The sequence below is a fragment of the Eretmochelys imbricata genome, chromosome 5, assembly GCF_965152235.1.
Source record: "Eretmochelys imbricata isolate rEreImb1 chromosome 5, rEreImb1.hap1, whole genome shotgun sequence".
NCBI classification, from domain to species: domain Eukaryota; kingdom Metazoa; phylum Chordata; order Testudines; family Cheloniidae; genus Eretmochelys; species Eretmochelys imbricata.
The window spans coordinates 129,680,525-129,704,290 of NC_135576.1; the positions used below are offsets into that span (position 1 = coordinate 129,680,525).

Sequence of the window (23,766 nt, forward strand, 5' to 3'; positions counted from 1 at the left end):
GAGAGTGAGCTTCCCTCCAGGCTGAAAAACACTGTTGAGCCCCTGCAAAGAAATGCCAGGCATGGGCCCTGTTAGCGATTCATCATCAGAAAAAGGGGCCCTGTGAATGCAGGCGTTCCTGCAGCCCCTGTCTAATTAAATTGTAATGGCACTTACGCAAAGGACAAGGGCTATACGTTTCTAGAATTCTATCAAATACAGTATGTCTTTGCATAAGAAAACTATATTAAGGGCTAGATTTGCAACAAGCCCTGAAACGAGGCAGCATGTAGTCGCACTGCTCCAGGAGCAGGGGCCAGGTTGTGACTGAGATGTCGTCTGGTCCTTAGGTCCCCATCTTGGTCTGTGGAGGAGCTAATCTGTGCCAGCTCTCCATCTCCCTGTCCCTGCCATGCCACCACATGTGCGCAGGGGCGGCATGTTTGTATAATTTTTGGTGGTGCCCAGAACGGGTCCTGCCTTGTAAGCCGATATATATTTTTAAAAATAATGTAAAAATGTGAGGGCTCTGGGCTGGGGCTAGGGTTGAGGGGTTTGGGGTGTGAGAGGGGCTCTGGGCTAGGGCAGAGTGTTGGGGTGCGGGAGGGTGAGGGCTCTAGCTGAGGGGTGTGGGAGGGGCTCAGGGCTAGGGTAGAGGGTTGAGGTGCGGGGGTGAGGGATGTGGGGTGGGGTGCAGCCAGGGATGAAGGATTCAGAGTGCAGGAGGGGACTCAGGGCTGGGGCAGAGGGTTGGGGTTCGGGGGAGAGGTGAGGGATCTGGCAGGGGGTGTGGGCTCTAGGGTGGGGTAGGGCGGGGGATGAGAAGTTTAGGGTGCAGGCAGGCTGCTCCAGGGCTGGGGCCAGAGAGGAGCACTGTCCCCAGCCCTCTCCCCACTGGCAACAGCGAGCTCCCTTTCCCCCACAGCAGCATTGCCCAATGCTTTGGGGGAGGAGCCAAGGTTCTGCCCAGCTGTGCAGGATGGGGGGTGGCAGCCCTGAGGTACAGGAAGTCTATGCAGGGGAATAATAATGAGGCATCTTATGCCCACTCATTCCTCTACACTGGTCATTAAGCAGGTCACAGTCAAGCCCTAAAATAAGCGAAGTACCTGACTCCAGCAAAGTACCTGGAGGAACTTCAGCTTTGAGGCTCTCTGTCCACTGCTGTCTGTGTCAGGGTATTGCAAACCAGCTCAGCAATGTATGAATGCTTTGATATCCTATGCACTATCCCATGATAGATGGGAGCTGGGGAGTTTATGGATGGGTGAAACTTGTGCCAGTCAGGACTTCGGAGAGTTAATGGTGTTTCATACACTGGGCTGGAAAGTGAGCAATATGATTGTGCATATAGCAGATTAGTTGACTGATAAAAGGAGATGTGCGCAGCCTACTCATGCTGCACTCTGAATGCATAGCTTTTGTCTTTGTATATGATCAAAGGGACACAGACCAACAGCCTTCTCAGTAGGGTTACCGTACGTCCGTATTTTCCTGGACATGTCTGGCTTTTTGGTTCTTAAATCACCATCCACGAGGAATTTTTAAATATCTAAAAATGTCCGGGATTTTGTCATTATTATTTTTCCCCAAAGAAGAATTAATCATTCAAGAAAGAAAGTGAATGTTGATTACTCTAGAGAGTGCCCGCTTTTTCCCCCTAGCTCTCAGTGCTTGCGCCATGAAACAGCTGTTTCGCACGGCTGGGAGGGAGTGGGGAAGAGAAGGAACGCAGCGCGCTAAGGAGAGGAGGCGGAGCCGGGGCGGGGATTTGGGGAAGGGGTCCAATGGGGCAGGGAGGGGGCGGAGTTGGGGCGGGGACTTTGGGAAAGGGGTTGGAATGGGGGTGGGGAAGAGGTGGAGTTGGGGCGGGCCCAGGGGGTGCGAGCAAATTCCCCCTGCCCTATGGAGTGTCCTCTTTTTTGAGTGTTCAAATATGGTAACCCTATTCTCAGCAGTGTAGTCATTGCCAATGCAAGATAACAGCCAATAGGGATGCCTGATTTGACAGCCTTTAGTAGTGGAGGAAGTATGACTCATTCTGTCATGTCGAGCATAGTGCTGAAAGCAGAAACTGCAGGCCAACCCTGCAGCACACCATGATCATTTCTGTGCAGCTTTCACCTTAAAATCAAGCCCCCGTGCCCACCGATTAAAGGAGGTCTCTGGTGTCTCTCCATAACCAACACACTAGCCAGACAGGAAACCTATAACAAAGAAGCAAGGTGACAAGAGAGGAAGGATGATGCAGTAGTTAGGGCATCAGAGTAGGACTAGAGACTCTGGTTCAATTCTTTGCTCCACCATAGACCCCTGTGGGAAATTGAGCCCTGGTCCCACCTGAAAGGTATGTTGTTAGGATAAAAATATATTAAAGACTGTGTGGCATTCAGATACAACAGTAATGGAGGCCTTATTAAAGGTGGAAAAACTCGATGGAATATTTTGTGATATTGGACTTTTGAAAGGAGATCCAGTACAACTAACCTTAAGAGACAACGCTGCGGCTAGCCAAGGGAAAATGCATTTTCCGCCTATCCCAAATCAAGTTTTAGGGCAGACAATAAACAGAGATGGAATCCATCCTAGCCCTGAGAAAGCCAAAGCAATTTGAGAAGACCTGGATCAAGTACCACTAAGGCCTGGTCTACAGTACGCGGTTATTTCGGAATTAGCTGAGTTATCTCGAAATAAAACTGGTTCTGTCCACACGACCAAACCAGTTTTTTCAATTTAAAGGGCTCCTTATTCTGATTTCTGTACTCCACCGTGGCAAGTGGAGTAGCGCTAAAATCGAGATCACAGTTCCGGGTTACAGGTACTGTGGACACAATTTGACGATATTGACTTCCGGGAGCTATCTCAGAATGCTCCCTTTGTGACTGCTCTGGACAACACTTTGAACTCCAATGCACTAGCCAGGTAGGCAGTAAAAGCCCTGGGAACTTTTGAATTTCCTGTTTGGTCACCATCAGCACAGGTGACCATCAGCACAGTCCACCATCACAGGCGACCACGCAGTCCCGGATTCACAGACAAGCTCCAGCATGGTCCGAACGGGAGGTACTGGATCTCATTGCATGTTGGGAAGACGAATCTGTTATGGCAGAACTACGTTCCAAAAAAAGGAACGCAAATACGTACGCTGAAGTCTCCAGGGCCATGACGGAAAGAGGCAACTCCAAGGACACAGAACAGTGTCGTACAAAAATCAAGGAGCTCAGGCAAGCGTACTAAAAAGCAAGGGAGGTGAACAGGTGCTCTGGGTCACAGCCCCATACATGCCGTTTCTATCATGAGCTGCATGCAATTATGGGGGGTGATGACACCACTACCCCACCACTGTCCATGGACACCTGCAAGGGGGGAGTAGCATGGAGCGAGGAGGATGAGTTTTTGGAGGACAAAGAGGAGGAGGAGGACAATGCACAGGCAGCAAGTGGGGAATCTGTTTTTCCCCCCAGCCAAGAACTATTCTTAATGCTGGAGCCAATAGTCTCCCCCTTCTCTCAAAGCATGCTCCCGGACCATGACCCTGGAGAAGGCACTTCTGGTGAGTGAGAGCTTGATCGGAGCCACGCGGTGGGGGTTGGGGGGAAACCCAGCTGCGCTGGGCGGTTCACATTTAGTTTAAAGGGCTCATCACTGCTCCGAGCCTCATTGGAGCCCTGCAGTATGTGTGTGGGAGAGAGGGTGTTGTGTGAAGCGATCATCCCAGAGAGCCCACAGGCTGCCTGCAAGCTGAATTCTGTTGCCCGGCCACGTGTGATGGCTTACTCACACCAAAGTGTCAGGCACTTCAGTATAAGAGGCAAAATGAGACCTTGTACAGAAACAACATGTGCTGAGTACTATGAATTGCCTGTTTCACTGAGAAACAGTGCCCCCTTTGTTCTCTAAAATGTATCTTTTAAAATACTACCCTCCCTTTTTCTCTTCCCGAAGCAGGTGCAAATGTTTCAACGCGGGCCCTATCTACTCTGTCCCAGAGGCCGGTCCAGATTAGAAGGCGGAAAAAACGAACTCGGGACGACATGTTCGCCAAGCTCATACAGTCCTCCTGCACTGATAGGGCCCAGCTGAATGTGTGGAGGCAAACAATTGCGGAGTCCCGTAAAGCGTTAAATGAACACAAAGAGAGGAGGGATGCACACAATGAGAGCAGGCAGGATGCTATGGTCAAGCTCATGGGGGAGCAAACTGACATGCTCCACTGTATGGTGGATCTAATGCGGGAAAGACAGCAAGACCACAGACTGCCGCTGCAGCCCCTGTATAACCGCCCTCCCTCCTCCCCAAGTTCCATATCGTCCTCATCCAGATGCCCAAGAACACGGGGAGGGGGAAGGCTATGGGGACCTACACAGTCAACCCCAGAGGATTGCACAAGCAGCAGAAAGCTGGCATATCCTAAATTTTTATTTGGTTTCTGGATTTGTCCTTCCCTCCTCCTCCACGCCCCAACCCAATACCCCCCTCCTCCATCTAGGTTCTGATTTCTCTCAATGTTTTATGCAACAAATAATAAAGAACAGTTTTTAAACAATTGTGACTTTATTTCCTTTCATATATATATAGGGTGTGGGTAACTTTAAGAGAAACAAACACAACTCTCATACCATACCCCGGCCAGTCATGAACCTGGCTTTCAAAGCTTCTCTGATGTGCAGCGCACCCTGCTGCACTCTTCTAATCACCCTGTTGTCTGGCTGTGTGAAACTGGCTGCCAGGCGAGTTGCCTCAACCTCCCATCCTGCCATAAACCTCACAGATATTACTCTCACAGATATTGTGGAGCACGCAACAAGCAGCAATTGCAATTGGAATATTGCTTGTGCTGAGATCTAACCGAGTCAGTAAACTGCGCCAGCGCGCTTTCAAATCTCCAAACACACATTCTACCACCATTCTGCACTTGCTCAGCCTATAGTTGAACTGCTCCTTACTACTGTCCAGGGTGCCTGTGTACGGCTTCATGAGCCAGGGCATTAAGGGGTAGGCTGGGTCCCCAAGGATAACTATAGGCATTTCAACATCCCCAACAGTAATTTTCTGGTCTGGGAAGTAAGTTCCTTCCTGCAGCTGTTCAAACAGACCAGAGTTCCTGAAGATGAGTGTCATGCACCTTTCCTGGCCATCCCACGTTGATGTCGGTGAAACATCCCTTGTGATCCACCAGTGCTTGCAGCACCATGGAAAAGTACCCCTTGCGGTTTATGCACTGGCCGCCCCAGTGTTCCGGGGCCAAGATAGGGATATACGTTCCATCTATCGCCCTGCGGCAGTTAGGGAACCCCAGCACATTAAAGCCATCCACAATGGTCTGCACATTTCCCAAAGTCACTACTCTTGATAGCAGCTGGTCAATGATTGTGTTGGCTACTTGCAGCACAGCAGCCCCCACAGTAGATTTCCCCACTCCAAACTGATTCCCAACTGACCGGTAGCTGTCGGGCATTGCAAGCTTCCACAGGGCTATGGCCAATCACTTCTCAACTGTGAGGGCTGCTCTCATTTTGGTGTCTTTGCACTTCAGGGCAGGGGATAGCAAGTCAAAAAGTTCCATGAAAGTGGCCCTACGCATACGAAAGTTTCTCAGCCACTGGGAATCATCCCATACCTGCAACACTATGCAGTCCCACCAGTCTGTGCTTGTTTCCCGGGCCCAGAATCGGCTTTCCACGGCATGAACCTGGCCCAACAGCACCATGATCTCCCAATTGCCACATGCCATGCTGTTTGTGTCCATGTCATCATCAGTATAGTAATGGCGCTGTCGTCGATTCCTCGCCCGGTTTTGCAGGTACTGCAAATACTGCTGGATAATGCACGAGGTATTTACAATGGTCAAAACTGCAGCGGAGATCTGATCGGGCTCCATGGCTATGGTGCCTGCATGGGTAATCCTGGAAAAAGGGCGCGAAATGTAGGAGAGCAATGTGCTGTTCGGTTCACGGTAGCTGAACAAAGGCTGAAAAGGGTTGTCTTCTGTAGCTTTCATGGAGGTGGGAGCCCAGGACAGACAACATGGAGAAGCTCGGTAGCGCAGCAATAGCGGGAGAGCAGAGTTGGTGACCGAAGCTGTGCTGCTCGGCTCACGATGGCCGAGCACAGCTGAGTTGGAGAGGTGGATTCATAGTAGCAGGAGAGCAGCGGTCCACCGTCTGCTGAAAGCAGTATGGTGTCTGCACGCCAAAAAGGTGTGAAACGATTGTCTGCCATAGCTTTCTGACGACACATACCCAGAAACACCCGCGAGAATGTTTTTTCCCCATCATGTACTGGGAGCTTAACCCAGAATTCCAATGGGTGGCGGAGACTGCGGGAACTGTGGGATAGCTACCCACAGTGCACCGCTCCAACATTCGATGCTAGCCTTGGTACTGTGGATGCAATCCTCCGAATTCACACACTTTAGTGGGGACACAGAAGACCGAATGTATAAAATAGCTTCCGAAAATTCAAATAGAATAATTTTGAAATAATTTTGTACTGTAGAAGTACCCTAAGATGCCAATATCTATTGCTAAGGTTAATGTGATTTAACCCAATTACTAAATACATTCCTGAGAAAAATCTGGTAGTAGCAAACACTCTGTCATTGTGGCAGCCAGGGCCGGCTCTACAGTTTTTGCCATCCCAAGCAGTGAAAAAAACTGCCGCCGTGGCCGGCAAAGGGGAGAAGTTGCTGCCGATTTGTCGCTGTGGCAGGCAGAACAGAGAGGCTGCCGCCAAATTGCCGCTGTGGCCGGAGAAACTGCTGCCCCTTTCTACCTGCCACCCCAGGCACATGTTTGGAACGCTGGTGCCTGGAGCTGGCCCCGGTGGCAGCATTGCACTCACGTACCCATGAGCTTGAAAATTATGTAAAAGGGCATGCAGATGCTGTGGACACATGCAGACAAGTGTCAGAAAAGCTACAGAAAGCAACCTTGACAGATACCGAACTTCCTGAAGTTCCAAGTGATATTAGGGGTGGATGGCCCATGTATCTAAGGACACTAAAGAAGTGACAAGAGACAACTTTGCGGGTGCAATTAAGCAAGTCTAATGGACTCATGGTTAAAGGCAGTTGCATCATAATTCCAAATGAAATGAGTGGCGATATCTAAACCTCTTCCTTGGAGGACATCAGGGATTAACTAAGTGCTGTGACCGTGTCTATCTGGCTGGAAACGTGAAACAGAATGAAGAGACTGACATTTCTCAGTGGTGGGAACACCTTCAATGGAAAGGGGCAGCTAGGCTCTACAACTACAGGATGTCTTTGGGACAAAGAACTGGGCAGGGATTCATGAGCACCTGATTCAGTTCTTGATTTGCCACAGGCCAGCTACGGGACCCTGGACAAGGTACCTAAAGAAGAGAAGTATTCAACTTCTATGAAGTTTAAGGCAAGGAAGATGCCCAACTCCTTCAAACACCAGCCTTCATCTCTTTGGGCCTCAGTCCCTCATGTGTAAAACAGGGATCAAACCACATCCTGTCTGTCGAGTGTAAGCTCTTGAGTCAGTTCTGCCCCTGTGTGCTTCCATATACGGGCTGAGCTGAGGGGGTAGAAGGCACAACAGGATCATGCCATGGACTGTTAACTGTAACAAAGACTAGCCTCCACACCAGCAATATCTGGTACTTAAATCCTTGCTAAGGGACAGATAAAGCAGGCCTAGCAGTGTAAAAAAGACAAGGAACGTGGGAGTCTAGGTCTGTGTCCAGTGGTGCCAAAAAGCCACGGAGCATTATAGCTAAAGGTCCCAAAGAGGGATGCGAAAGCGTGTGCTGAAGTCAGAAATCCTGTTTTCCCCCACCGCACACACACACAGCCCCTCTCCCGAGCAGGAGCTTGGAGCAATAGTCAAGATTTTAATAATGTCTCGGAGGCGTTATGTCTCATACTCTCCTAACGCAACTTCCCATAGCCTCAGAGAAGAGCACAGCGCTGATAAGGAGCCTCCAAGGTCTCCGTTAAAACTACGGTATAGTTCTGTGAGGCAGTCCCAGCATCCCAGGACAAAATGAATTATGCAGATAGGCTAATAGAATAATCTTGACAGCTAGGGGAATAGAAAACCCTCTCTATTACAGAGCAAAGAACTAAAGGAGATTTTACTCATTGTGAGGGGAACAGACAGGATTAACCACTGAAAGGAACTACCCAGCAAAGTAGTGGATTTTCCAGCTCTCCGTGTGTTCACATCAAGACTGGTTGCTGGGAGGACAGGACTAGCTGCAATGCACCTCTCTGATCGCAGGCCTTGTCTCTTCACTGCTCTCGGGATAGAATGCTACCACTTCCCCACTCTCCGGACAGGCCTGGCTGCAGTACCCTGGGTACCAACCCTCTGTACACTGTAGGCAGAACAGGCCCCAGCATGCCCAGTGAATTAGAAACATAATAGACATGTCACAAGAACCGTCACTGCCCTGAAATACTATGCACGTTGGGGAATATTGCACATTTAAAGGGGCACTGTAAGGTTACTAAGCCTCACAGGAAATGACTTTAAAATGGTTTTAGACTGGGATGCAAAGGAACCCTAAGGAATTAGGTACCCATCAAATTTCAGTGGGATTTTGGGGACCTAACAATCTGAATGTTCAGGGTTAGGTTCTGGTTTGGGCTGACATGATGTGAGGGGAAGAAGTCATTGGGATGCATAGGCCAGCAGGGACTCCTGTGATCAGCTGTCTGACCTCCTGCATAACACCAGCACTCCACGGCAATCCAGGGTGTGACGGCCACACTTGTAGGCATACCCAGTCTAGCTGGCTGTACAGCCCCATCCGTGGTCTGCTAGCCCAAGCTGCCACAGCTTCACTGCCCTTGCTATTAGAGCAAAGTGCGATCAAAGCTAGCTCTGTGTGTGCTACAGTCCCACCTTTGGTGGCAGGGCAGACAGGCCTAGGACAGTTAAGCTCCCTGAAAGAAAACAAGAACATGCCAACAACGGATACCTGTACAGGAATTAAAGCCACTCCCTCTTCCATTTACTGCAAATGGAGACCCCCAGCACCACGTGACTTGGCTACTAAGCCCCCTCCTCAACATGGCACATCCCACTGGCAAATGGAGTTGAATGGAATGACATACCCTTTGCATCTGACTTCTAGGATCTGCTCCTTTGACCTTTCCTGGGGTCCAGTCCTGTGCCCATGGAAACCATTGGTAGTAGGCTCAGGCTAAGAATCTGTGTCACTAAACAAAGCTTGCATGACCAGGCATGGGTAATGGGGTGGCCTGTGTTAGCAAGAGACACACGGATTTGCCTTTGTAACTCCTTATGCAGCCTGCATTCTCATTGGCTTGGAGACTCTCAGGGCACGAGTGATGTCAAAAGCAATGCTGTTTGCGGTGGTGAATTAGAAACATAATAGACATGTCACGTGTGTGCTGAGCTGTCCCCAGGGCCCAGTGAGCTGGGGTGGTGCTAAAGTCTCCAGGCCATGGGGCTGAGCTCTGCACTGACCAGCAGCAGATGGAGCCCCCTTCAGGCAGCCTCAGTGGCACAAGTGCTTAATGAAATATAAAGTGAGCTTGATTTGTGAAAGAAATTACATTCTTTTCATTGTCCTCCCCTGGGTGGCTGCCATGGGACAGGAATGGGAAGTATGTCAGAGGAGCCAGGAGACCTTGCTTCAACCCCCACTCCTATTGCTGACTTGCTCTGTGGCCTTTTGACTTCCCTGTGACTCATTCTCCACCTAAGTGTGGATGTGGGAAATGCTTTGAAATCTCTATAAAACATGAAGAAATCGATGGGATAGTGGTGACTATTAACCAGTCTTCTTATAGTCTCAAAACACATGCTGTTTCCTTAGCATCTTTGTAACACTTGAATAGCTGCTTCCAAGGCACAGAAGCACAGGCAATCTCTTTCCAGAGTGAGGTACTAGCTTTCCTAGGGCTGATTTATTTTTTTGTCTTTTTATTGCTAGAAGAGGCATAATGTGTAGCGTTGTACCTAGGCAGCTGCTTCAGCACCTGGGGGTTGTAGGCATGAGTCCCTGGGCCTTTAGAAATGCATCACAGACTGAATTACCAGCAGACACCTAGCAAATATAGTGGCTGATGCTATCCAATGGGGGGGCTGTAAATAATCAGTAATAACAGCTATTCATTCTTGCAGTGGTGCTTAACTTTGCTGATGACATTGCTTTCCCAAGGACGATGTGGAATGGAATGATTGCCCTTACATCAGAGAGAGAACAGAAAGCAACAAAAATTGGATTGAAAGCAAATGCAGAGAAGACCAAGATTACGAAGGGAGGAAACTAGACAACAGATACAAAGGTGCACGTGTATGGAAAAGAAATCAAACAGGTAGAGTTCTGCCACTTGGGGAGTGTGATGACATTGGAAGGTGGCTGTGAGAGAGAGATTCATATGAGATTAGGAAAAGAAACACTGCTTTTGGAAGGATGAACAACCCGTAGTCAAACAGAGGTCACCACACCAAACTACAGGTCAGGGTATACCATGCGATTGTACAGAGCACTCTACTGTACCGAGCAGAGACTTGGCCAATGACAGTGGCTAACCAAAAGAGATTGGAGGCTGCCCATCGCAGATGGCTGAAGAAGATATTACACATTTCATAGAAAGACAAAGTAACTAAAGGGAGAGTCAGGGAGCCGACAGAGCAGGAGTTTAGAAAAGGTCATCACAGAGAGAAGGCTCAGGTGGTTGGACATATGCCCTGTTTGGAAGATGGGCAACACGCTAAGCAAGCAGTGAATGGCGTACTCAAGGGAGGAAAGAGAAAGTGTGGAAGGCCAAAGAAGAAGAGGCAGAAGAAAGTGAAAGAGGACTGAATGCACTGGCACCACCTGGGAAGAGGTCCCACAACTAGCGAATGACCGCAATCAATAGAGGGTGTGTCAGCGGCGCAGGAGAAACTAAGCTCTAAGGTAAGGTGATGGTCCTCCTAGATGGTGTGGGAAATTCTATAAAAGAGATGGAAATAGTTTGCAAATTAGAATTGCTGCTGTGGGGTGGGTATGGTAGTATAGTATGACATCCTGCCTCACTGAATGGGTTTGTTGCAGGACTACAGTGAAATATCAAGGTTTGTTTGAAGACATCAGGGCATGTCCTCAGCTTCCGTGCAACTCTGCCAGTGCACAGCAGCTGAGGACCTGCCCCATCATGTGTATTTAGGGCAGTGTAAGAAAAACTAAAACCACGCAGGGAGCAAGAGTGGGGGCTGGCTGTGCGGGAAATCGAGCAGAAATGAATTGGAGAACTCTTTCTCTGTCATCTCTAGGACTGTCATAAATATAAAGGGAAGGGTAAACACCTTTAAAATCCCTCCTGGCCAGAGGAAAAACCCTTTCACCTGTAAAGGGTTAAGAAGCTAGGATAACCTCGCTGGCACCTGACCACAATGACCAATGAGGAGACAAGATACTTTCAAAAGCTGGGGGGAGAGAGAAACAAAGCCTCTCTCTCTCTGTCTGTGTGATGCTTTTGCTGGGGACAGAACAGGAATAGAGTCTTAGAATTTAGTAAGTAATCTAGCTAGATATGCATTAGATTCTGATTTCTTTAAATGGCTGAGAAAATAAGCTGTGCTGAATGGAATGGATATTCCTGTTTTTGTGTCTTTTTGTAACTTAAGGTTTTGCCTAGAGGGATTCTCTATGTTTTGAATCTAATTACCCTGTAAGGTATTTACCATCCTGATTTTACAGAGATGATTCTTTTTACTTTCTCTTCTATTAAAATTCTTCTTTTAAGAAACTGAATGCTTTTTCATTGTTCTTAAGATCCAAGGGTTTGAATCTGTGGTCACCTATGCAAAATGGTGAGGATTTTTATCAAACCTTCCCCAGGAAAGGGGGTGTAAGATTTGGGAGGATTTTGGGATGAAAGACGTTTCCAAACAGACTCGTTCCCAGTAACTGGTGTTAGACGTTTGGTGGTGGCAGCGAAAGTCCAAGGGCAAAAGTAAAATAGTTTGTACCTTGGGGAAGTTTTAACCTAAGCTGGTAAAAGTAAGTTTAGGAGGTTTTCGTGCAGGTCCCCTAGAGTTCAGAGTGGGGAAGGTACCTTGACTAGTACTTGTTGCTCTTGAGTAATTTCACTCCATGCTGCAAGGAGGAAGGAAGGCTCAAGGGGCAGGAGGAAGTAAAGAGGTCCCCATAGAAGTCTGGTCTAAGGCTCTCAACAAGACCAACAAACATGGCCAGGATGCTGAGGCAGAGTTGCAGTATCTGAGCTAACCAATCACTGAAGACCCTGGATGAAATCCTGACCCCGCCCCCCCCATAAAGTCACAGGCAAAACACCTGTTGGCTTCAATGGAGCCAGGATTACAACCTCTGCATTTTTCCCCTATAAAAGTCAGCAGGCTTTAGGGATGTCTCTGGGCATCCCACTACCTGGTAAACCCTGGGTTTAGAATATAAATTCTTCGCTGGCAAAAGGGAAAATGGGCCCAAGGATCTTGGAGTCACTCAGAATACTTGCAGTATATGCAGAGAGCGCCCAATTCCACCTTGAAGTCACTAGGACCTTCAAAGGGCCCAATCCTGCTAGGTTTCCAGTGCGCTCTCAGCTTGTGCTGATTTTATTGGGAGTGCAGAGCCACTCACACAAGTACGGGACTCAGCACTTTGCTGGACTGTGCCATTGGACCCAAGGGGGAATAGAAAGTCAAAGGGTCAGTCCTGCTTGTTCTGATCTATTGTGGGAAGGTGAGATAGGGACAGCGAGGAGTCAAGAGTGGAGGTACTTGTAGGAGAGAAATGTCAGTCTACATTGCACTGGCTAGAAACTCTTGCACTGTCCTTTGCCTCCATTGGGCTTCAGAACCAGAACTTTGCAGTGTTGCCAACCCCAAATGTTCCCAAACCATGAGATTGCCTTAAAAATAATGTGATTTTTAAAAAATAATTAAATTTAAATTTCTTTTTATTTACCTGCTGGTTGCACTTAAGTCATGTTTTCAAGCTTTTTCCTGCAACCATAAGGAGTTGATTTTTTTTACTTATTATTTATTAATTTATTATTGTATTTTATTATATGAACACTGAGATTCTGACATAATCCTGTGACTCCAGGAACTGGTGCATTAGGAACAACACAAAATAGTGTGAGATTCATGATAAAATCGTGACAGCTGGCCACACTAGAGAAGTTTGGTTGTATCGAGGGAGAGTCAGGAGAGACCTGGGGACAGGAATGTTGGGGACACTCCTCCCTACACAGATGCTTCCTCCTCACCGACCAAGGAGGAAATTGATCAAAAAAGAGACAGAAAGATGAAGGGGCAGATGCTAAAATGGCAGCAGCAGAAGGGATATGGGCTGAAGACCACAGTGGTAATAGGATCCTAATCTCATTTTCCTCTCTCTAGCCAGAACCACTGGTGCCTTATGTTCTTATCTCTTAAAATCTATAATTCTAGTAGTCAGCAAGACACAGCTCTGTTTCCCCCCAATAATTTATAGCATTGTGTTCCAAATGGTTGAATTGTAGAAATCACCCAAAGTGTCCACTGAGGTCATGTTTATCCACAGGTTTTAACTTCAATCCCTGGTAAAATAATGGACCAAATGTTCAGGGAGCGGTGGGGGAGAGAACAAGCGACTAATGATAACAGAGCTGTGAGCACTAAGCACACATCACAGATTAGAAAAAGCAAGTGGTGCCAGATTAACTCTGTCATGAGTGGAGGAGGGGAATGCTGTGGCTATAACATCTGGCTGCGATAAAAGCTCTTGATTTTAGTGCAACATTCGACATTGTGTCTGACAAGCTTTACTTTGCAAGTAACTCTAGCTGGCATGGTTATAACTAGAGTTACTCACATACCATATAGTGAGCAGACAGCAATTTATTATATCCTGATGAGTGGGTTCCAACTTCCAGATGAAACATTCCCCCCCCCACACACGCTGTTTTAGATGCTTGTAACAGTAATAAAATGCCTTTTCAGAGTGAGATGTTGACTCCCAACCCAAAAGCGACACTCTGATTTTGGAGAAAGTTTGAGGGGGAAATAGTTAAGCTCTTTTGGAGTTATTTGAACATTAAAAACCCCTTGGTTTGCCTGTACTCATTGTGAGTTGGATTACTGCAGGAGGAGAACTCCAAAAATGATTGAAGACTTTGTTTATAGTAGAACTCATGGAGATGTAAGGTTCAAAGCATGCTTGTGGGGAAGAGGAGAATCAGTCCAGCAACATCAAAGTTCTGATCATTTCAATTTGGTTCATGAGCAGACGGATTCCTATATCCAGTTTGCTGAAGTGCTCTGAAAGCAAAGTGTCTCAGAACGCTGGCTGGAGGTGAGAGGAACAGTCAGCTGAAAGCTTCATTTAGCAGTGTCCCTAAGCTGAAATCTTGTTTAATGGTGCTCTTAAGGTAAGTGTTCTGTTGTGTCACTACACTTTCTCCTCTATCTTAATACCCATAGGGGACTGATCAATGGAGAGACTCCCACTGATTGACTGCAGTGGGCATCGGATCAGAGCCAGAGTGAAGGAGATGATCAGGCTGAGACACAGAGGGCCTGATCTATCCAGTTTTACAGCAGTGTGCATGCAATGAAGTGGATGGAGTCACAGCAGCATCAGTAGTGGAGCTAATGGGGGGCGGGGTGGTGATCACCCCTCCTGGGGGTTTTTATGTGTATGCTGGAGATCAAGCCATGATCAAGTCATGGCGCTGGAGATCAAGCCACATCAGTGTGGGATGGGCAGCAGCAGCTCCTGTCATTCCAGGCATTGTACCATGGCATGCACGGTTGTGTGGTGCTGCGACCTCATGTGCTATGCTACTCACACAAATTTGGCCTGGCTGTCCCCGCCTCATGATGGAGGGGTGGCCGGGCCAAGCCTGAAAGGCACTGTGACCCCAATGCTTGGAGTGGGTAGCCAGGTCCAGCCCTATGGGACAGGAGCTGCCACTGCCAGGTGAGTGCAGGGTAGGCTCGTTCTCCAGCCTACCATCAATGATCCATCACCCTTCCTGGCGTAGCTCCACCACTGAGCACATAAAACTGGTTCAGCGGGGTGGAAGATCAAACCAAGGGTCTGCATTACCCTACAGTGCAGAATGGTACATGCAGTCCAGTCTGTGACCAATAGTTTAAAAACTAAGGGCCTAAAGTTAGCCTGTGTCATGTTCATATTTAGGGAACTAAATTACTTCCCTGATTTTCAAAAGTGCTGGCATTCATGACTTCAACAGGAGTTGCTGGGAGAGTCACAGTTCTGAAAATAAAGCCATGTATTAATTGCCCAAATACAGATTTAGGAGCCTGACTTTTAAGGCATTCACTTTTTTAAATCTGTATGTAGTTGTGTCTAGATATCATATGCAATGTTTATGAAATTGCAGTTTGTATTCTATTATAATTGTTATTCTGTGTCCATTTGGGAGGCTGAAACCTATGAAGAAAAGCCCACTGACATCAGTTGTGCCTCTAGATACTACTGTAAGCCAAATGATAAGCAATGTGTATAATTATGTAGGGCTTTATTTGCTTACCATGTCTTAATCAGGCAGTAGTTATTCATTTAAATCCTTTGTGCTTCACTATACACACAATATAGGAACATTTTCAGTTCTGAACCTGTTTTTAAAGGAATAATGTACCTTGTTCTTTGATTAGCTGTATGATGACACAAGAGTTTGGATGGAAGTACAACCTCTTGATTTAAAGTTATTTGTTTTTTCTTTATGCATTGTGTGTGTGTGGTCGTATTCCATAAGCAAAATCTTTGTTTAAAAGAGACTGAGGTTAAGTCTGACATACCCCTGCCCCCAGTGCAAACTCTTACAAACAAGGAAGTAGTAAGTCAGAGAACACCTCTGAACTGTTTAATGCTAACGTAGCACTGGTGGTAGATTCCACATCGTCACTAAAAAGCCTTACTTCTTCTGAAAGATCGGTTGCATAACACATTAATTGCCTTCCTAGTACAATGCAAAACCTCAGTTACAGCCTCAGCAAATATTCAGGACTGATCTCTGTGCACTGGTTAGGTGTACCATACATGATGTGTGTGTGGGGGGAAGTGTGACATCACCATTAAGTTTTTGCATTCTCTAGTGAGGAAGAGTTAATGTGTGCAAAAATTTATATCCATCTAGTCTGGTCTCTTGCAGAGCATGGGCCGCAGGATGTCACCCAATGATTATCCATCAAGCCCAACGATTTGTGTAGTGAGTTTGGAGTTTCCTGGCTTTATACATGCCCTCTACTCCCATGCACTGTTCTATCCATTTGTATAGATGTCATCATAAAAAAAAAAAATTAAAAATAGGCCAAGTCACAAGTGCAGCCAGGAAGGCTGCCCTAGGGAGGAATCAGCTGTTCTAGGGATGGATAAGTTCAGGCCTCAGTGGTTGCTGTATAATCATGCTCCAAAGGTCTTGACAAAGGTTGCACTCCACAGCTTTCAGGGCTTGCAGGGACTCCCCAGGGCTCAGCAATAAAGCCTTGCTGTTATAGTTGACTGAGTTTGGTTCTAGCTCAGCCATTGTCTTTTATATACCACAGCGTTCAAATGCTTTGTATCCACGTCACTGGGTTTGTTGGCTCTGTTAAGATTTTAAATATAAATCAATGAAATTAATCTCAGTGGTTTCCTGACTTCTCTGTTCCTTAGTTCAGTGTCCCATGTGAGTCCTCAGAAACTCAGCCTTCATTTTTGTCAGTGAGCTTCAAGGCAGGCTTTGAATATACCACACTCCTGAAACTCAAACCCTCTGACGACTGTGGGAGTCTCTTGTGCTAACAGCAGAGCAGGACTCCTCCATAGCATGCTGCAAGGCACACAGCGAACAGCTAGCATGCTAACCTGTATGCTCTTTCCCTGGTGGGGTGCAAGCAAGGGCAGTCATCTATGGTACCAAGCAGTACACTCACCAGCAGAGGGAGGGTGTGGTCATTGCTTCTGCTTGGAGAAAAAACTGAAATACAGCACCCCAGAAGTGCATTGGGGGCAGTGTCATGTTTCTCTGTACAAGACATGGTCTGGCTACAGAGCTTGCTTATACACACCAGTTGTGTTCATCATAAGATCCTTTAATGCTCTGCCACGTATGGCTGAGGTTCATTTAAATATGGTATTTGACACACAGTGCCAGCAAGTGGCTGAACAGTATAATACAGTTTATCATTCTATCACATCTCCCCCTTTATGTTCTGCATTCCTGACATTTACAGTATTTACATTATCACACTATCTTTGAAGCTCTGAACAAATCAGTCTGCCTCTAAATTGTACTGGTTTTCAAATTACATGACCCAAACGCATAATGACTTGCTCATTGGGCTGTCCCCAGTTGCAACATCTGACTGTGGTCGATTTGGAATCCTTGAGTTATCATCTTGTTCTGCATCTGCCATTTGTAGGGTTTGCTCTGTTGATCACTCTCTCTGAGGAATAAACTGTAGCTGTTGACGGTTTCTGTTGAACTCTCTACTGTCAGTCTCAATCACATATGATTTGGGCACTGAATACTTTTTCTTCATGACAGCTGGAGTTGTCCATCCTTCTCCATCCAATCTGACATGAACACAGTCACCAGATTCTAGACCCAGCCGTTCTCTAACTGAATGTCTGTTGCAAAAGTGTTCATAAGCTCCTTTAGCCTTTTTATCCAATTTCACCGCTCTCTCCATCTCTGGCCACCTTGGAAACAGGTTCTTTTCCAAAATTGGAACAGTAGTTCTGAGTTGTGCTGGACTAAATCCAATGGAATCATAGAAGATTAGGGTTGGAAGAGACCTCAGGAGGTCATCTAGTCCAACCCCCAGCTCAAAGCAGGACCAACACCAACTAAATCATCCCAGCCAGGGCTTTGTCAAGCATGACCTTAAAACCTCTAAGGATGGAGATTCCACCACCTCCCTTGGTAACGCATTCCAGTGCTTCACCACCCTCCTAGTGAAATAGTGTTTCCTAATTTCCAGCCTAGACCTCCCCCACTGTAACTTGAGACCATTACTCCTTGTTCTGTCATCTGTCACCACTGAGAACAGCCGAGCTCCATCCTCTTTGAAACCCCCCTTCAGGTAGTTGAAGGTTGCTATCAAATCCTCCCTCACTCTCCTCTTCTGCAGACTAAATAAACCCAGTTCCCTCAGCCTCTCCTCATAAGTCATGTGCCCCAGCCCCCTAATCATTTTCGTTGTCCTCCGCTGGACTCTCTCCAATTTGTCCACATCCTTCCTGTAGTAGGGGGCCCAAAACTGGACACAATATTCCAGATGTGGCCTCACCAGTGCTGAATAGAGGGGAATAATCACTTCCCTTGATCTGCTGTCAATGCTCCTACTAATGTGGGTAATGTGGGCTGCTAGTAATATGATCAAAATCATATTTCACTTGGAATGACTTAAGTTGTGCTGCAGTGAATTTTGGTCCGTTCTCCATCACTCGTTGCTCTGGAATACCGAAATGAGCAAAAATGCACTTCAGTTTCTCGATAACACTGCAACATATTATATCTTTCAAGTACATTATTTCTATATACCTGGAAAAATAATCCATGACAAGCAGGTAATGATGTCCTCTAAATCTGCAGCTCGTTTCTTCCATGGTCCGTTGTGTCGGGCTGCTATATGCAGCGTAGTTGTAGCCATGGCAGTCTCAAGTTATTAGAGAAATAAGGTACGTGACAGAGGCAACACATAGGGGGAGAGGGGGGCACAGAAGGTCTTCCCCCCCTCCAATTTCTGCAAGAGCAATAACACAATGCTACACACCAATTATGTCACTGCACGGCTGAAGATTTTTTTTTTTAAAAAAAGTAAGAACCAGCATTCTTAAAAGCAAAAGAATTTGGGCCAGATTTTCAGAAGTGTTTAGTAGCCACACCTGGGCCCAGATTTTCAGAAGAGCTCTGCTTCCATATAGGCATTTAATGAGGGCCTGTGACAGAGTGTACTTTGGCCCAGAGGCCCCCTGCTGGAGGCCCTGTGGTCTGACCACATTCCACCCAGCAAAAGAGCAGAAGAGGTGAGTCCTCCAGGCTGCCTGGAGAGGCTGCAGGGAGCAGCCAATCAGTACATAGCAGGCTCATATAAGGAGCTGCTAGAGAGAACAGATCAGTTTGCTGGCTGGAGCTAGAGGTGCAAGGATGGTGTTCCTGGCTGGCTGCAGGAGCTTTAGGGTTGGACAGGTCAGTGCTGACTGAAGCCAGGTGAGCAAGGAAGGTACTGGGGCTAAAAAGGGAAGTGGGCCAGGACGGCACAAAGGCAGAAGTTAAAGGGAAGTAGCAGGCGGCCGCTCCTTATTGCAGGGGTGGGCAAACTTTTTGGCCTGAGGGCTGCATCAGGTTTTGGAAATTGTATGGAGGGCTGGTTAGGGGAGGCTGTGCCTCCCCAAACAGCCAGGCATGGTCTGGCCCCCTTCCCCTATCCCCTGCTTCTCGTCCCCTGATGGCCCCCCTGGGACCCTTGCCCCATCCATCCCCCTGCTCCCTATCTCCTGACTGCCCCCAGAACCCCTGCCACCCTATCCAACCTCTCCTCTCATTCCTGAATGCCCACCCCCCTGGGATCCCTGCCCCATCCAACCACCACTTCTCTGTGTCCCCTGACCATCCCCAGAACCCCTGCCCCTGACTGCTCCCTGCTGTCCCATCCAACCCCTCCTCTCATTCCTGACTGCCCCACCGGGACCCCTGCCCCATCCAACCACCCCTTCTCCCTGTCCCCCGACTGCCCCCATTCAACCCCCCTGTTTCCCACCCTCTGACCGCCCCAACCCCACCCACACCCCTGACCACCACCCCGAACTCCCCTGCCTTCTATTCAACCCCCCGCGCCCCCTTACTGCGCTGCCAGGACAGGCAGCCGCACCGCCCGGCTGGAGCCAGCCATGCACCACGCAGGACAGAGACTGGGTCAGGCTGGGCTCTGCAGCTGCACTGCCCCAGGAGCTCGCAGCCGCCCCACCCCCGCCGGGAGCATTGCAACGATGTCGCAGTGAGCTGAGGCTGCAGGGGAGGGGGAACAGCAGGGGAGGGGCCGGGGGCGAGCCTCCCAGGCCAGGAGCTCAGGGTGCAGGCGGGAGGGCCCTGCGGGCCATAGTTTGCCCACCTCTGCCTTACAGGGTCCCTGGGTTGGGACCCGGAGTAGTGCGTGGTCCCAGGTCCCCACCCCACCAGCTACTAGGGAAGTGGCTTAAGCACTGAGCAGGAGAGTAGCAGAGTGAATGGCAGCAACTGGCTGAGGTTGTGGGGCAAGTGATGCTGCTTTTCCACAATTTCAGCCCGTGCACATCGGCGGAAGCACTCTATGTGGAAGTCCAGTCTGCTGTCTTGACCTTCAGGAGGAGTCCACCTAGAATCCTTCTTTTTGTAGTGTTGGTAGGGAGGTCTCTGTGGATTAGTATGTTGTTCAGAGGTGTGTTGGAAATATTCCTTGAGTCAGAGATGTTGAAAATAGGATTCTAGGTCACCACAGAACTGTACCATGTTTGTGGGGGTGGAGGGGCAGAAGGAGAGGCCCTGAGATAGGACAGGTGCTTCTGCTGGGCTAAGAATATAGTTGGATAGGTTAACAATATTGTTGGGTGGGTTGAGGGAACCATTTCTGTGGCCCCTTGCGGCATGTAGTAATTTAGAAAGTTTAGTGTCCTTTTTCTTTTGTAGAGAAGCAAAGTGTGTGTTGTAAATGGCTTGTCTAGTTTTAGTAAAGTCCAGCCACGAGGAACATAGAGTGCTTCCGCCGACGTGCATGGGCTGAAATTGTGGAAAAGCAGCATCTCTTGCCCCATAACCTCAGCTGTGCAGAACACAATGCCATCCACAGCCTCAGAAACAACTCTGACGTCATAATCAAAAAGGCTGACAAAGGAGGTGCTATTGTCGTCATGAATAGGTTGGAATATGAACAAGAGGCTGCTTGGCAGCTCTCCAACACCACTTTCTACAAGCCATTACCCTCTGATCCCACTGAGAGTTACCAAAAGCAACTACAGCATTTGCTCAAGAAACTCCCTGAAAAAGCACAAGATCAAATCCGCACAGACACACCCCTGGAACCCCGACCTGGGATATTCTATCTACTACCCAAGATCCATAAACTTGGAAATCCTGGGAGCCCCATCATCTCAGGCATTGGCACTCTGACAGCAGGATTGTCTGGCTATGTAGACTCCCTCCTCAGGCCTTATGCTACCAGCACTCCCAGCTACCTTTGAGACACCACTGACTTCCTGAGGAAACTACAATCCATCGGTGATCTTCCTGATAACACCATCCTGGCCACTATGGCTGTAGAAGCCCTCTACACCAACATTCCACACAAAGATGGACTACAAGCCATCAAGAACACTATCCCCGATAATGTCACGGCTAACCTGGTGGCTGGACTTTGTCCTTACCCATAACTATTTCACAGTTGGGGACAATGTATACCTTCAAATCAGCGGCACTGCTATGGGTATCCGCATGGCCCCATAGTATGCCAACATTTTTATGGATGACTTAGAACAACGCTTCCTCAGCTCTCGCCCCTAATGCCCCTACTCTACTTGCGCTATATTGATGACATCTTCATCATCTGGACCCGTGGAAAAGAAGCCCTTGAGGAATTCCACCATGATTTCAACAATTTCCATCCCACCATCAACCTCAGCCTGGTCCAGTCCACACAAGAGATCCACTTCCTGGACACTACAGTGCTAATAAACGATGGTCATATAAACACCACCCTATACCGGAAACCTACTGACCGCTATTCCTACCTACATGCCTCCAGCTTTCACCCTGACCACACCACATGATCCATTGTCTACAGCAAGGCTCTGCGATACAATCGCATTTGCTCCAACCCCTCAGACAGAGACAAACACCTACAAGATCTCTATCAAGCATTCTTACAACTACAGTACCCACCTGCGGAAGTGAAGAAACAGATTGATAGAGCCAGAAGCGTTCCCAGAAGTCACCTACTACAGGACAGGCCCAACAAAGAAAATAACAGAACGCCACTAGCCAACCACATACCACACAACAGAACCACTAACCCAGGAACCTATCCTTGCAACAAAGCCCGTTGCCAACTGTGTCCACATATCTATTCAGGGGACACCATCACAGGGCCTAATCACATCAGCCACACTATCAGAGGCTCGTTCACCTGCACATCTACCAATGTGATATATGCCATCATGTGCCAGCAATGCCCCTCTGCCATGTACATTGGTCAAACTGGACAGTCTCTACGTAAAAGAATAAATGGACACAAATCAGATGTCAAGATTTATAACATTCATAAACCAGTCGGAGAACACTTCAATCTCTCTGGTCACTTGATTTCTGATCTCAAAGTGACTATCCTTCAACAAAAAAACTTCGAAAACAGACTCCAACGAGAGACTGCTGAATTGGAGTTAATTTGCAAATTGGGTACAATTAACTTGGGCTTGAATAGAGACTGGGAATGGTTGATTCATTATAAAAAGTAACCTATTTCCCCTTGTTTATTCCTCCCCTCTCCCCCCCCCCCACTGTTCCTCAGACGTTCTTGTTAAACCCTGGATTTGTGCTGGAAATGGCCCACCTTGATTATCATACACATTGTAAGGAGAGTGATCACTTTAGATAAGCTATTACCAGCAGCATAGTGGGGTGGGGGGAGAGAAAACCTTTTGTAGTGATAAACACCCATTTTTTTTCATGGTCTGTGTGTATAAAAACATCTTCTGTATTTTCCACAGTATGCATCCGAAGAAGTGAGCTGTAGCTCACGAAAGCTTACGCTCAAATAAATTGGTTAGTCCGTAAGGTGCCGCAAGTACTCCTTTTCTTTTTGCGAATACAGACTAACACGGCTGTTACTCTGAAACCTTCTATAGTGATGTTATACACAAAAAACTACCTGAAAAGAATGTTACGCTTGCAAAGCCAAGTGCTCCAAAGTTAGGAAATGCCAGATTGAAGGTTGCCTGTGCAGGCTTGATTCAGCCTCCTTGTGTGTATGAATTATGATACAGTCTTTAATTACACAATCACATTCTGTGTTTTTGAGAAGGCCCATGGCTCAGTCAGTGTACAGGCTGGACAATATTGTGTTTTCTCCTGGTGGTCAATGTATGGCCTCAGGCTTTGTTCTCTGCGCGCTATTCAAACCCTGCTCCAAAGAGAGAGTGATTAATTGTCTCCGGGGCTTCTGTGCAGTGCTCATCACTACAGTACCTGAGTGCTTCACAAACAGGACTGAAGTTATCTTCACAACACCCCTGTGAGGTCAAGGGATGGTGATATCCCCCTGGTACAGACAGGGAACAATGGCACAGAGATATAGATTAAAAGTATCCACTAATTTTGGGTGCCTAGTTTGAGACACCTGGGATCCGATTGTTCTGAGTACGTAGCATTCTATATAGCAGTTCATATGTTCAAAGCACAGCTCCCTTTAACTTCAGTTGCAGATGTGAGCACTCAGCTCTTCTGCCATTCAGACCCCTGGGCAACGCAGAAAATGAGGATAGTTTTGGTTTAAGTGACATGCCCAGTAACCCTGTGGCAGAGGCAGGGATAGAATCCAGTTCACCAGGGTGGCATTAAATTGCCCTAACCATGAGACCTTGGTTTCTCTTCCTGCTGTCCCCTGCCTCATTCATACACACCTTCCAACTTCCGCAACAAACGAGGCGGGGGTCCTACAGACAACAGCCTCCTCAACTGCACAGTTGTTGGGAAGCACACGCTGAGAGTCCTTAAGATTTTCATTCAATTCTTTTGTTAACTCTGGCCTGCGTAAATCACACATACTGAGGTATATGGAACAGCTGTCTCTCAGAGGGAGCTCTGAT

The 23,766-nt window shown here is 47.7% G+C and overlaps 1 protein-coding gene across 1 annotated transcript in view; it reads right to left on the minus strand.

The window, feature by feature from the left end:
• Nucleotides 1-23,766, minus strand: part of LOC144264733 (neuronal acetylcholine receptor subunit alpha-7-like) — a 121,202-nt gene that overhangs the window by 22,607 nt on the left and 74,829 nt on the right. The window lies entirely within an intron of this gene.